The following is a 10,000-nucleotide window of genomic DNA, read 5'->3' as shown; positions in this document are numbered from 1 at the left end:
ATTTTTGTGCACCGTAAATCTGAAGTGTTCAACCAGAGACGAAATTTTTAGTCGGATTTTGATATCAGTCATTATGAAAGATCTTCATCAAACCCTGGGGACATTTGTATACTAAGTATTAAATATAGCAACTTCCTGCACTAGCTTAAGAATTAAATGCTGGTACATCTTGTGTTAGCATCGGGGTTAGATTAGAGAGCGCCTGTGGTTAGTATAAGAATTAGTTTGAACAGCCTTCAATACTAGTATAAGATTGTTAGTATCTGTTCCATGGTCTTCCACTGTCTTGGATTAGAGTTCCTTGCTTGGGGGGTATATTCGGGCATGCTATTTTGTCCTAATTTCTCTCCCTCTTGTTTTGTTTTCCGTTTTATTTGAAGTTTTTATAGTTTATATATAAAAGATCCAATTTAAAGTTGTTGCTCTTCCCTAAAATATTTTATTTTAATTCATTACTTTTCTTGTAGTTAATTTATTTCACCGTTTCCTTTCCTCACTGAGCTATTTTCCCTGTTGGAACCCTTGGGCTTATAGCATCCTACTTTTCCAACTAGAGTTGTTGCTTAGTTGTAATAATAAATTATGATAAAAATAATAATAATAGGAAATGAATGGTTAAACTAACTTTTATTATTATCATAATCATTAGACTGGGATTGAATTGGTAAACCTCGTAGGGATTTTACAAGTAGGGCTAAAGCTTATGTGTATAAACAGTAAACCAATGCAGTCAGTGACCATCAATTTGCTTGTATTTCATTCGATTATTATTTGTTCTCTTTCGTGACTTGCCCAAAATTTTACCCCCATGACGTAAGAGATACATTGTCATTGGATTCTTTTTGTTTACATGAATCTATAAAAGAAGAAAAGGAGTTTGAAACGCATAGAATTAAAAACTTTTTGTTTGCTCTTCGTCTTCTTCTTCTTCTTCTTCTTCTTCTCCTTCTTCTCCCCCCTCCGTTATCCTTACATTAAGGGGTCGGTTGCCTAATGCGTCCTCTCCAATGCATTCTATCAAAGGCATCCTCTTCCACCAAACCTCTTCTCTCCATATCATCGTTCAAAAGATTTTGACATCCAGCTCCAAACAAAATGATAAGAAAGGACAGTATAAAGATGTCAATTATTTGATTTTTACTGAAAGGATTGAGTATTGTATTCTACTCAGAGAAACTACTAGAAATATTAATCCTGTTGTGCTGCACATTTCAGGCTGGTGAGAGATTCCGCATTTCCTTCTCGAAGTTGGTATTTTTTGGAAGTATATATTTTTTTTAATTGTACTCGGACGTTATTTTGGTATTTTCAATTTATTTATTTTTCACACCTGAGTTAAATGCGGTATATAACTCATTTCGACGGTGAAGCAAAGTTCTACATATTTATACATACATACATATATATATATATATATATATTCACACAGTATATGAATGTACTGTACATAATCATTTGTATGTATTTACACACACACATATATATATATATATGTATATATATATATGTATATATAATATATGTGTGTGTGTGTGTGTGTGTGTGTTTTGTTTGTGTGTATGTTTGTATATGTATGTGAAGAATTATCTAAGGTATATTTGCTTAGCTATTACCACACCAGATATCAGTTGTTATCGTCCCTGTTTCGAGGCTGACAGTGGTTATTCTCCAGCAAAATAAGTCACTCATCAGAGAGTTTACTAATAGTATTAACATGACAATTTCTCTTTACTTTTGTTGTTATGTCACTGGATAATAATTCAGCTGACTTGCTTTCATAAACAGTATATCAAGTCCAGTCTGCTTGTGTATTCTTATATTGACTTACGTAATAACGTTCAGCTGGGCTCCACAAGGTACTAGAAGAGTTGGAATACCCAGGCCTACATGGCTGAGGACTATGAAGCGCGAAGTAGATGATGATGAATGGAAAAGTATGGATTTAAAATCTCAAGATAGAGACGACTGGCGAAATGTAACAGAGGCCCTTCGCGTCAATAGGCGTAGGAGGCGATGATAATGATGACTATATATAAACTAGTCAGAGTCTAGAAGTTATATGTCAATTGAATTTGTCACCAATTCCCTGTTTACCCATATGGTAGTTGAAGGGGTCACGTACCCTATTGGAAATGTCACTGCCTAACAACTTGTTGGACGAGGGTTCGAGTGTCGCTCAAAGCTCGATACTATCTTTTATAACCTGCAACCCTCACCATACTTGTGAGCTAGGGATGAAGGTTTTGGGAAGCCTGCAGGTCTACCTGCTGAGTCTTCAGCAACCATTGCCTAACCCTTCCTGGTCCTAACTTGGGTAGAGAGTGGTCTTGGGCGCTGATCATATGTATAAATGATCGGTCTCTAGGGCATTGGCTTATCCCTTCCGTCTGCCATTCATGAGTCACCTTTAAAACTGGAAATCTCAATGTGGTCCAAGCTCAGCTCATGTCTTGATAGGAATTTCATTAGTAGCACGACCTTACTGTTCCTTGGAGCTAGATATGAGGGTTAGTGGGTGGCCCTAGTCTGCTTGCAGTAACGATGAGCCGCAGTTTGGTTTCCCCAGATTCTAAGCTGGTGTAGAGGGAGATTTAGATCTGTTCGGTCTCTGCAGCGTTGCCTCTTCTGGGCTTTATTGATACAAAATGTTTAGTTTTATTATTATTATATTATTTGTAGTAGTAGTAGTAGCTAAGCTTCAACCCTAGTTGGAAAAGCAAGATGCTATAAACCCAAGGGCTCCAACAGGGGAAAATAGCCCATTGAGGAAAGGAATAAGGAAATAAACGATATGAGAAATAATCAACAATTAAAATAAATTATTTTAAAAATCGTAAAAACATCAAAACATATTTCATATATAAACTATAAAAAGACTTATATATCAGCCTTGTTCAACATAAAAACATTTGCTGCAAGTTTGAACTTTTGAAGTTTCTACTGATTCAACTACTCGATTAGGAAGATCATTCCACAACTTGGTCACACCTGGAATAAAACTTCATCATTACATAAAACTTTATCCTCATGAGTGTTGAATTATGGCTGGTGTGGAACTTTGAATGTAATGAAAAGAGAGAAAAGATAAGGAGAATTAAAACATCTTGTCCTGAACCTGCCATAATTGAAAACAGGAAAACTATGTTACGCCCCCACATTGAATATTCAATTATTACGAAGGGTTGAGTCAATTATATCAAGGATGTACTTAATTAAGTGGTAATTTGAGCTGTATACTAATGAGATTGCTCAGGACCTACTTTAATCAAAATATGTACCCAAGTTTGTAGATAAAACGAGAATCGAGGACAGATAACGAAAGTAAATAGATTTGCAAATAGTTAAAAGTTGTGTAAGTGACTTATAGTACATACAAGCTAGTACCGCTTTGGAATCCCCACACAAATCGAGAGACTTAATAACAAATGTGATATATTGTTATTTGTGTAAGTTACCAAATATTCTATCTACATTTCTGTTGGATGTTTTCAGTTTTAATTTCAGTGGGGCAATGAGCTGTTGATTACTACCAATATCTACACCTCTATAGCTTCTTGCATTTCTCAGAGTACTTCTTCTCTCATTATTAATGGCTATGTAATCTATTTGATTTTTGTAATTGCCAACATGGCTGAAGACTATGAAGCGTGAAGTGGGAGATTATGAATGGAGAAGTATTGATTTAAAAGCTCAAGATAGAGACGACTAGCGAAATGGGCGTAGGAGGAGATGAGTATGACGAAGTACAAATCTATATTTTTTGTCAAAATATAACTTCGAATTACCATTGTATGTTCAAGTTTAACTCATAAATTGAAGTCATTGGCCGTCTGAAATATGCGAACTTCAACATGTATGAATTTAAATAGATCTTTAAAAATCAGTTTTTTAAAGTAATTCTAACAGTGAATCCTTTGGTTTTCAAATGTTGCACAGCCTCTCAAATTACAGATAACTTCTTATGTGGGCACATAGCAAAACTAGTATCCAGATAATCAAATCTCTCCAGACAAGATAGGGGTTGTTTCTCTCTTTTTTGTGTTTATAAATATTAGTGGGCATCAGATAGTGTTTCTATTATTATTAGATGCTTTGTCCCTTTAATGTTGATTTGAACATAAGACCATGGACTGAAAATTAAAAAAAAAAATGTCTGAGGACAAGTGATAACATCTCGGTCATATTTTTATTTTTTTCACTTTAAAATTTTGGGTCATGAGGATGTGATTAGTGCAAAGGCTAAATGAAAGCTCTATTAAAGAGAGGTTGGGCTAAACAATGGTTTATACGATAGATTCGAGATGTTTAAAATGGTTTAAATCCGTTCATGAATGGCAGAGGCAAAGGACAGTGACATTGCCCTAGTGAACAGAACAATGCCCTAGAGACTGACCATATATACATATGATCAGCGCCCAAGCTAGGACCCAAGGAGGGCCAGGCAATGGCTGCTGATGACTCAGCAGATAGACCTATAGGCTCACCCAAACCCCTCATCCTTAGCTCACAAGGAAAGTGAGATTGCAGCGACCAAAGGAAATAACGAGTTTGAACGGGACTCGAACCCAGTCTGGTGTTTCACCACCTCGGCCACCACAACCATAATGAAGGTCCCAGAACTATAAAAATGGAGCAGTTGAAATGAGAAAGTTGAGAAGGCTATTTTAAGACATGTGAAGAGATGATATGATCAAAAATGATTTTATTATTGGAATAGTCAAAACAGTGAAAGTATCGAAGATTGTTCAGCAAACAACACTGAAGTGGTTGGCCATGTTATGACAAGAGAAGAAGGCCACGTTTGCAACAGGGTTTTTGGGACAGTGAAATGGATGGAAATTCAAAAGTTCTGATTATTATTATTAATATTATTATTATTATTATTATTATTATTATCATTATTTTTATTATTATTATTATTATTATTATTATTACCACTTGCTAAGCTACAACCATTGTTGGAAAATCAGGATGTAATAAACGTAAGTGCTCCAACAGGGAAAAATAGCCCAGTGAGGAAAGGAAATAAGGAGATAGATAAACTACAAGGTTAAGTCATGAACAATATAAAATATTTTAAGAACATTATTAACATTAAAAAAGACCTTTCATGTATAAACTATAAAAACTTAAAATAACAAGAGGAAGATATACAAGACAGAAAAGCGTGCCGAGTGTACCCTCAAGCAAAACAATTCTACCCTAAGACAATGAAAGGCTGTGGTATAGAGGCTATGACACTACCCAAGACTAGAGAACAATGGTTTGATTTTGGAGTGTCCTTTTCCTAGAAGAGCTGCTTACCGCAACTACCGAGTCTCTTCTACCCTTACCAAGAAGAAAGTAGCCACTGAACAATCATAGTGTAGCCACTTCTCCACCCAAGCTAGGACTAGTGGCTGCTGATGACTCAGCAGATAGACCTATGGGCTCCCCCAAACCCCCCAACCTTAGCTCACAAGGATAGTAAGGTTGCAGACACTAATGGCACTAACGAGTCTGAGCGGGACTCGAACCCCCGACTGGCAAACACCAGGCAGAGACGTTACCAATCAGGCCACAGCAACATGTTTAAACGGTTAGTCTCAAGGGCATTGTCCTTTTTGCTAGGACAATGTCACTGTCCCTTCCCTCTGCCATTCATGTGCTGGCTTTAAACCTTTAATGAATAATTAGGTTATAATACTCAATACCATTTTGCTAGGATTATTTATATTGTTAATTTTTTTATTCCTGATGGAAGCAGGACCAGTTTTAGATTTGGGAGATTCTGGTTTAATGAAAATATCTATACATTTTGGAGTTTGTGAAAAAAAGGCCTTTTAAAAAGTAGTTAATAAGATCACATTGGTAATGAGTTTTCGAAATAAACTTTTTAAAGAATTGTTTATAACTTCTTATATCGTTTATTTATTTCCTTATTTCCTTTCCTCACTGGGCTATTTTCCTATGTTGGAGCCCTTGGGCTTATAGTATCTTGCTTTTCCACCTAGATTTGTAGCTTATCTAATAATAATAATAATAATAATAATAATAATAATAATAATAATAATAATAATAATAATAATGGCAAATGCATTTAAAATAATTATTTTTATCAAATATTTTCGAATTTTGCAAGTAAATGCTTTTGAAAAGTAATGGGCATTTAATGGAAAGATCACATTTATAATGTGCTTTTGAAAATCAACACTTTCGAAAAATGATTAATACTAAAAAGTATGATTGCATTTATAGCGATTTTTTAAAGATAGATACTTTGTAATAATCATCATCATCATCATCATCCATTACTAGTCCACTGCAGAATAAAAGCCTCAAAAATGTCCTTCCACTTGCGTCTGTTTATGGTCTTTCTGTGCCAGTCAACTCCTTAAACTTTCTTAGTTCGTCCATTCATCCTCTTCTTTTCCTTTCCCTGCTTCTTTTACAATCTCTTGGGACCCATTCTGTTATTCTTAATGTCCATCTATTATATGTCATTCTCAAAGTCCATTGTGTCAAGTTGAGGAAACACATTCAATCAAATTTGATATGGGAGTAAAACTTGATGTGAATAGTCTTCCATTTTCTCGTTCCATTTCCCGTGAAAATATAAGTGTCTCTCTCTCTCTCTCTCTCTCTCTCTCTCTCTCTCTCTCATCAAAACGAAGACGTTGTACATAAGGACTTTAGCATCAAATTATTTTATCTTCTGTTTATTCGTAATCCTTACGAACATCACATAAACCTCTCTCTCTCTCTCTCTCTCTCTCTCTCTCTCTCTCTCTTTTCAAGTAAATCCTCATGCTGGTAAAGTAAAGAGTTAATCCAAATGTGACTGTGCCATAAAGTGGATCGGATCTATTTCCATCATAATATGGAAGTATCGTACACATAGATATAGTCTATTTCATTCTTACGTCGTTTAGAGATAAAGTTATAAAATCCATTTGATCCCTCAAGAAGAAATTGTAATATCTGATACGGTTTGTATTATTATTATTATTGTTATTATTATTATTGCATGGTAAGTTATAACCTAGTTGGAAAAGCAGGATGCTATAAGCCCAAGGGCTCTAACAGGGAAAAATAGCCAATGGGGAAAGGTAACAAGGAAATAAACAAACTACAAGAGAAGTAATGAACAATCAAAATAAAATACTTCAAGAACAGTAACAACATAAATTGGATCTTTCAAAAATAGACTATAAAATCTTCAAAAAAACAAGAGGAAGAGAAATAACATAGAACAGCGTGCCCGAGTATAGCCTACCCTCAAGCATTTTTTATGTGTAACAGTAAAAGTTAGCCAGCCATAACGAATAAGATATGCAATATACTTAATCATCTCCTCCTACGCCTATTGACGCAAGGGGCTTAGATTAGATTTTGCCAGTCGTCGCTATCTTGAGCTTGTAATTCAATACTTCTCCATTCATCATCTCCCACTTCGCGCTTCGTAGTCCTCAGCCATGTAGGCCTGAGTCTTTCAACTCTTCTAGTGCAATATATGCTCAATGTTTATAAACTTTTTTGGAAATATTGATATATTACGAAAATGAAAATGTATCACCACATACGTCAAAGCTAATATCTGCTAAGTATTAATCCTCTACCATCTTCACGGAGTGTAAGAAGTTTGATCGAAGTCCAAATGAACTGGGTGATATTATAGAACATGAAGAAAAACAATCATGAAAAAAACATCTATTGGCTTTTGCATTCATCAAAATTTCTCAAAGAACAAATAGGATTTTTTTTCTGATTGAAGAGTTTCTGATATTTTTGAACAAGCCTTCACTTTTCCCATATTCTTACCTGACTTCATAGGGTTTTCTTGCACAAAGTAAACACAACGCATGTTTAAAAGTTTTTCGATATATATATATATATATATATATATATATTACATGTGTATGCTCACGCTCATTTCCCCTGTTAGGGAGGGAACTAGAAGAATGTACAGTTAGAATCAAAAGAACTCTGACACTCGGGGGGAAATGTTTCGTTAGATGTCTCTAATGTTCCCATGACAAAACAGACAAGGTGTTGCTCTTCTTACTACTATGAAATGGGCGAGCCTTCTCCAACCTTAGCGAACAAAAGACAGTAAAGGGCGTCTTTGTTAGCAAAAGCATACAAAAGTTACAAATGGAGTTGCCATATTTCAATTCGGAATCTTGATGCAGTAATTTTCAGTACAGTTTGAGGGCTCTATGAGGGTTGGTTGTTCAGGTCGTTTTTTCTGGTAGTATGGTGGAAATTCTTAAACTGGACTATTGAGTCTTCTCAGGAATGGGTTCAGTCATACGAGGGATCAATTTCAGGCCCATCATCTTTACAGAATCCCAATTTTTCCATATAGACTCCAACTGTGCTTTGAACTGATCCAGTTCCTAAACATCAGACACCAGCTGATCAAATTTGTCTCAGTCGCCATGAAACACTGTCCTTCAGGTTGATCCTTAACTATATCACTATTACAGATTACTGAAACACTTTCAACCATGTATATGCCAGGAATGTTTCCAATTCATGAGAAAAAGCATAGGACTCATAATTACCTAGTTTGTTTAGGAAAGTAGTTAATTTTTAGATTTGAAGAGATGGAGTGTCATAGTAGGATATGCATTTTAATCTTCCACTGTTCACCTCTTGCTGCTTTACACATATCTTGACTAACTGATAGTACTAATATTCATTCTCGATCTGATGGGCTCCCTCTTACCACAAATTAATGTAAATACAGATTGTAGAACAAAAAGCGGGAATTTCTTATAGTGGATAAGGAACGTCTTTAGATTTGGTGGGCCATAGATGTGTCTTGGTTTTTTGAAGGCATTGAGTAATCTAGTGTAAAGCTCAAGACTTCCTTCTTTGATCCAGTCATCATCTCCAAATCCTAAGCAGAAAGAATAATTGTTTCCAGTGTTTCCAAAGATTTACAAAATTTCAGTATGTCTTTATATGGGGGTGATCAGAAGTCGATGCTGTCTTTCAGGTCAGAACAGTGTTCAATCTTCAACCTGAGCTTGACTAGTTATTTCACAAGCTTGTTCATTATTGTTATTGTTGCATACATTCTCATTATACACATTTCTAAATGACAAAGATTTAGAACCTGATCTTTGTGAATAACCTCTTTTTTTTATATAAAATCGTAGATGCGAAAATACTTTCTCTATACATCTTTTCTTGTCTGATGTTTCCTCAGTTTCTGTGATGGTGTAACACTGTTGAGGTATTCGTCTCTCTAAAAGCTGCTTGGGTCAGCTCTCATGAAATTGGGTCTCCCTTAAGAAAAGATCTAGTCCTCTTATTTTACATTGTAAAGCTTAATCATTTAGTTAAATTTTCTTTTTTTCAATGTTTTTATACGCGTCTGAGTGGAACTTCTGCAAGCTATGTATATTACCCCGAGTCCTTTACCTTGGCACCTTTACAAAATATACAGTATTTACCAAATATCACTATTTAACATCTCTTTTTGGCGACTTGTTCACTTACATTCAAGCATTTGTTTTTATGCTTAACAATCTGCGGCGACCTATTCAAAAACACTCTCGTCGCAATTTTGTAGATAAACAAGTAAATAAACAAATGAACAAATAAGTAAGAAAAATAATTAATCTTAACTTCGAGCTACATTTGAACAAATACCTGCAAATTTTCTAGAGGCACTTAATCTTTTACAATAAGTTTGGAATTTGTCAAGAGAAAAAATCATCACTTGCTTATTTGGATTTATCAGTTTGTAACGGATAGAAAAGTTTTGGTATCTATTTCGATATAACGTAAACTTTGGCTAAAAAAACTGTTTGTAACAAGGGCGTATTTATAATGCAATGTGTAATTACAGGTTAGTTATTTTTTTCCTGAGAGGACTTCGTTTGCAAAGAGAAAAATGTTGAAATCAAGATTTTTTCGGTTTGTCTGTGTACATTTTGTATTACTTTAGAAATACATATTATACTATTGAAATGTTTGCTTTTTACATATGTTTTTCGATATATTGCAA

General features: G+C 34.8%; 1 protein-coding gene across 1 annotated transcript in view; it reads left to right on the top strand.

Moving 5' to 3' along the window:
* Nucleotides 1-10,000, top strand: part of LOC137623317 (uncharacterized) — a 209,531-nt gene that overhangs the window by 2,230 nt on the left and 197,301 nt on the right. The window lies entirely within an intron of this gene.

This window comes from Palaemon carinicauda, chromosome 30 (genome assembly GCF_036898095.1).
Source record: "Palaemon carinicauda isolate YSFRI2023 chromosome 30, ASM3689809v2, whole genome shotgun sequence".
Lineage (NCBI taxonomy): Eukaryota > Metazoa > Arthropoda > Malacostraca > Decapoda > Palaemonidae > Palaemon > Palaemon carinicauda.
Note: the sequence above shows the minus strand (reverse complement) of the source record. Positions and strands in the feature narration are given on the sequence as shown.